The 4,371-nt window shown below is 41.2% G+C and overlaps 1 non-coding gene across 1 annotated transcript; it reads left to right on the forward strand.

Moving 5' to 3' along the window:
- Positions 1–3,865: 3,865 nt before the first annotated feature.
- Positions 3,866–3,972, forward strand: LOC131232087 (small nucleolar RNA R71). Its single transcript, XR_009164690.1, has one exon. It is a non-coding gene; the product is annotated as a small nucleolar RNA R71 (small nucleolar RNA).
- The last annotated feature ends 399 nt before the right edge of the window (positions 3,973–4,371 follow it).

Genomic DNA, 4,371 nt, shown 5'->3' on the forward strand with positions numbered 1-4,371 from the left:
TGAGCAAAATATATAGATTTCCAAAAGATTGGGGGAATGATCCCATGAAATCAATGCCCCAGCAATCAAATGCCTCGATAATAAGAATGGGATTCAAGGGCATCATATTTCGACGGGACAACACTCCCAATTTCTGACAACGCTCAGAACCTTTGCAAAACTCATGAGTGTCCCTGAACATAGTGGGCCAGTAAAAATCACACTGTAAAATCTTGGCCGTAGTCTTTTTAGCAGAAAAGTGACCACCACAAGCCTGTGGGTGACAAAAGGAGATGACACTCTGATGCTCATCGTCTGGCACACATCTCCTCAAGATTTGGTCTAGGAAATATTTAAACAAATATGGATCATCCCAGAAAAAGTTACGTACCTTGGTGAAAATTTTCTTCTTATCATGTGTAGTCCAATGTATCGGTATGGAATCTGTGGTAAGATAATTAGCAATATCAGCGAACCAAGGTGAATGGGAGACTCTGAACAATTGTTCATTGGGGAACATGTTATTGATATGTGTCGTTTCAAGGGAATCAGAGGGATTAAGGCGAGAAAGATGGTCAGCCACTACGTTCTCTACTCCCTTTTTATCTTTTATTTCTAGGTCAAATTTCTGGAGTAGGAGGATCCATTGTATCAGGCAGGGCTTAGCATCATTCTTAGACAGAAGATACTTGAGCGCCACGTGATCAGTGTAAATAATGATCTTGGATCCAATCAAGTAGGACCGAAATTTATCCAAAGTGAACACTACGGCCAAGAGTTCCTTTTCCGTAGTCGAGTAGTTCACTCGGGCAGGATTTAGAGTCTTACTCGCATAATGAATAACTTAGGGTTTCTTATCTTTTCGCTGGCCTAGAACCACCCTAAGAGCATAATCAGACGCGTCGCACATAAGTTCAACAGGAATGCCCCAGTCGGGTGGTTGTTTGATGGGTGCACTAGTCAACATGCCCTTAAGCTTAGTGAAAGCTTCCTGACATGTCTCAGTCCACTCGTATGATGCATCCTTTTGAAGTAGATTACACAAAGGACGAGAGAGGAGACTAAAGTCCTTTATGAATCGCCTGTAAAATCCTACGTATCCTAAGAAGGATCGCACGTCTCTAATGTTCTTGGGTGGAGGTAGGTTAGAGATAAGATCGATTTTTTCCTTATCCGCCTTGATTCCTTTGAACGAGATAATATGTCCAAGGACAATTCCCTTATGAACCATGAAATGGCACTTCTCCCAATTAAGTACCAAGTTCTTTTCTTCACATCTTCTCAGCACACATTTAAGACTCTTTAAGCACTCGCTGAAAGATGAACCGAAAACAGAGAAATCGTCCATGAAGACCTCTAGATATTTCTCCACCATGTCAAAAAAGATACTCATCATACATCGCTGAAAGGTGGCAGGGGCATTACATAATCCAAATGACATCCTTCTGTAGGCAAAGGTGTCATAGGGACATGTGAATGTGGTCTTTTCCTGGTCCTCAGGGGTGATTTCAATCTGATTGTAGCCCGAATACCCATCAAGGAAATAGTAATAGGAATGACCAGCTAGCCTTTCCAAGATTTGATCAATGAAGGGCAAAGGAAAGTAGTCCTTCCTCGTGACAGTATTCAGCTTCCTGTAGTCAATGCACATGCTCCAACCAGTAGTAACTCTAGTTGGCACGAGTTCATTATTGGCATTGGCTATGATGGTGATCCCAGACTTCTTAGGAACCACCTAAGTTGGACTCACCTATTGACTATCGGATATGGGGTATATGATACCAACATCTAATAGTTTAAGAACCTCGGCCTTAACCACTTCCCTCATGTTTGAATTTAGTCTACGTTGTGATTGCCGAGCGGTCTTCACATTATCCTCAAGATAAATGCGGTGAATACAAATCGAGGGGTCGATTCGCTTGAGGTCCGCTATCATCCATCCAAGGGCTCCCTTATGCTCAATGAGAGTAGATATGAGCATACTCCTGTTCTTTCTCCAGGTGGGTAAAGATCACCACCGGGTATATCTCATCTTGACCTAAATAGACATTTTAAATCAGAGGGTAAAGGTTTTAGGTCAAGCTTTAGCGGCTTGAGGTTAGACGGTAGAGGCACTACATCAATTTGGGGCAACTCTTCAAATTGTGGCCTCCACCAATTAACTTCAAGTATCGGTGCAGTATCAAGCAAGGCACACGTCTCCCTAATCATGTCATCAATAAAATCATGGGAGTGGGTCAGGCACGTCTCTAGAGGGTCAGAGGATAAGGTCAGAGGTGTCGTATCTTCCACTAAAGAGTCAATCATGTTAATGTCGTGGAAATCGTCATCATCCTCTAAGTTTCTACCGTTATTGAAAAAGATGTTTGACTCCAATGTCATATTCCCAAAAGACATAGTCATGACACCATTCCTGCAATTGATAATTGCGTTTGAAGTGGCAAGGAATGGGCGACCAAGAATGACGGGAATCTGAGTGCTCATATTATTGATGGGTTCGGTGTCCAGGATGATAAAATCTACAGGGTAGTAAAATCTATCAACTTAGACCAACACATCCTCAATTATCCCTCTTAGTACACAAACAGAGCGATCAGTAAGTTGTAATATGGTTAGGGTGGGTTTTAATTCACCCAAACCTAACTGTTTGTATACCGAGTATGGAATCAGATTGACGCTCGCTCCTAAGTCAAGAAGTGCATGATCAATTCGATGGTCCCCGATTACACATGATATGGTTGGGCTACCGGGATCTTTGAATTTCTGTGGCACGTCTTGCTTTAAGATGACACTCACTTTCTTGGTCAAGAAGATGTTCTTTTGAATACTCTGTCGTCATTTGGCCGTGTATAAGTCTTTCAGAAATTTGGCATATGAAGGTATCTGTTTTACGACATCAAGTAGAGGAATGTTGACTTTCACTTGTTTCAACACCTCTAGGATATCTTGAGAGTTAGAGAGAGGTTTTGGTGCGACCAACCGTTGGAAAAATGGAGCAACTGGCTTTTCTAGAAGTTCCGGTTCTAATTTTTGTGGGGCCTCACTAGATCCATTATTGTTGTCCTCTTCTGGTTCTTAAGGCTTTTCGGGCCTAACTAGAAGGGTTTTATCAATGATCTTCCCACTCCTAAGAGTGGTGATGGATTTAGCGTGCCACATTTGATTTGAAGAGTTGGGATCACTTATCTCGTATTGCGGTTTAGGATTGGGGAGCGGTTGTGTAAGAAGCACCCCCTTTTTTATAACCGTCATATGTAAATCCATCTTTTGTATAAAGTCTCGCATTGCTTGGGTCAACTCTTGCATGGAATTTTGAATCGGTTCTTCTTGAGATTTCCCCTGATTTGGATTTTAATTGAAGAAACCTTGAGGGGTAGCAGTTTGTCCATTTCTCCAACTAAAGTTTGGATGATTTTTCCAACCAGGATTATACGTATTAGAGGTTGGTCCATTGAAAGGTCTTTGATAATTATTTACGGCATTGGATTGTTCATTCAACACTTCTCGAAAGGCAGGTATCGTAGGACAATTTTCAGTTGTATGAATGTTGCAATCACAGATGCCGCAAACACTTTCATTAACCTTATCCTTCTTTCCTTCCATGGCCTCAACTTTCCTTATGAGCGTAGTCACTTTACACTTGAGATCATCCTCTTCTTTCGAGAGATACAATCCACCTTTCTCCTTTAATTGAGTTGGCCTAGACGTGGTGTTCGATTTTGGGTAATAATCCCATGATTGTGTTTTTTCAGCAAGACTATCGAGGTAATCCCATACCTCGTCGACATTTTTATTAATGAATTCTCCATTACACATTGTCTCGACCATTTGGCGCATGGAAGATGTCAGTCCATCATAGAAAAAATTTATAATGCGCCACGTTTCAAAGCTGTGTTATGGGCATGAACTGACCAAATCCTTGAACCTTTCCCAACATTGGTAAAATATTTCATCCTCCTTTTGGGTGAAGTTCATGATTGCTTTTCTAAGGGTAATTATTTTATGATGTAGAAAAAATTTCTTTATAAATTCCCTCTGCATATCATTCCATATGCCAATGGATCTAGGACGCAGTGAATGTAACCACGTCTTAGCCTTCTCCTTTAAGAAAAAAGGAAAGAGTTTCAGCCTGACTGTGTCCTCAGACACATTTTGAAAATATAAAGTGACTATGATCTCATCAAACTCTTTCAAATGTAGATATGGTTCTTCAGATTCAAGCTCATGGAACTTAGGAAGGAGTTGGATAACCCCTGGCTTGATGTTGATATATCCTATATTTTCAAAAAAAAATCATGCATGAGGGCGTACTCACCCCTGCTGGTTGTAAATAATCTCGTAAAGTACGAGGCGGGGGTGGTTGATGCACCTCATTCTCATCCTGAATGTCCT

This window comes from Magnolia sinica, chromosome 17, assembly GCF_029962835.1.
Source record: "Magnolia sinica isolate HGM2019 chromosome 17, MsV1, whole genome shotgun sequence".
Taxonomy (NCBI): Eukaryota; Viridiplantae; Streptophyta; class Magnoliopsida; order Magnoliales; family Magnoliaceae; genus Magnolia; species Magnolia sinica.